Genomic DNA, 259 nt, shown 5'->3' with positions numbered 1-259 from the left:
CCTTCAGGGAACGAGGGTTACCATACGTAACCGAGACGTTCCCACGGGTCCTTAAAAAGTCTTAAATTAAGTGGAATTAAATTTAAGGCCATAAAAGTCTTAGATACCTTAAATATAAGAAAATATATAGAAAATATACGTATAAGAAATTTCTTAATTATAATTTCAACATTTCAACAGGTCTTACTGTTGGGGAGTCATCTCAATTATCACCAGTAAAATATGGAGTGCCACAAGGATCTGTCCTAGGTCCTCTGCT

The 259-nt window shown here is 35.1% G+C and overlaps 1 protein-coding gene across 1 annotated transcript in view; it reads right to left on the bottom strand.

The window, feature by feature from the left end:
* The window catches only part of LOC107656798 (serine/arginine repetitive matrix protein 4-like), a 57953-nt gene that overhangs the window by 9210 nt on the left and 48484 nt on the right, over nt 1-259 (bottom strand). The window lies entirely within an intron of this gene.

This window comes from Sinocyclocheilus anshuiensis, unplaced genomic scaffold (genome assembly GCF_001515605.1).
Source record: "Sinocyclocheilus anshuiensis isolate Anshui unplaced genomic scaffold, SAMN03320099.WGS_v1.1 scaffold1136, whole genome shotgun sequence".
In the NCBI taxonomy this organism is placed as follows: Eukaryota; Metazoa; Chordata; class Actinopteri; order Cypriniformes; family Cyprinidae; genus Sinocyclocheilus; species Sinocyclocheilus anshuiensis.
Note: the sequence above shows the minus strand (reverse complement) of the source record. Positions and strands in the feature narration are given on the sequence as shown.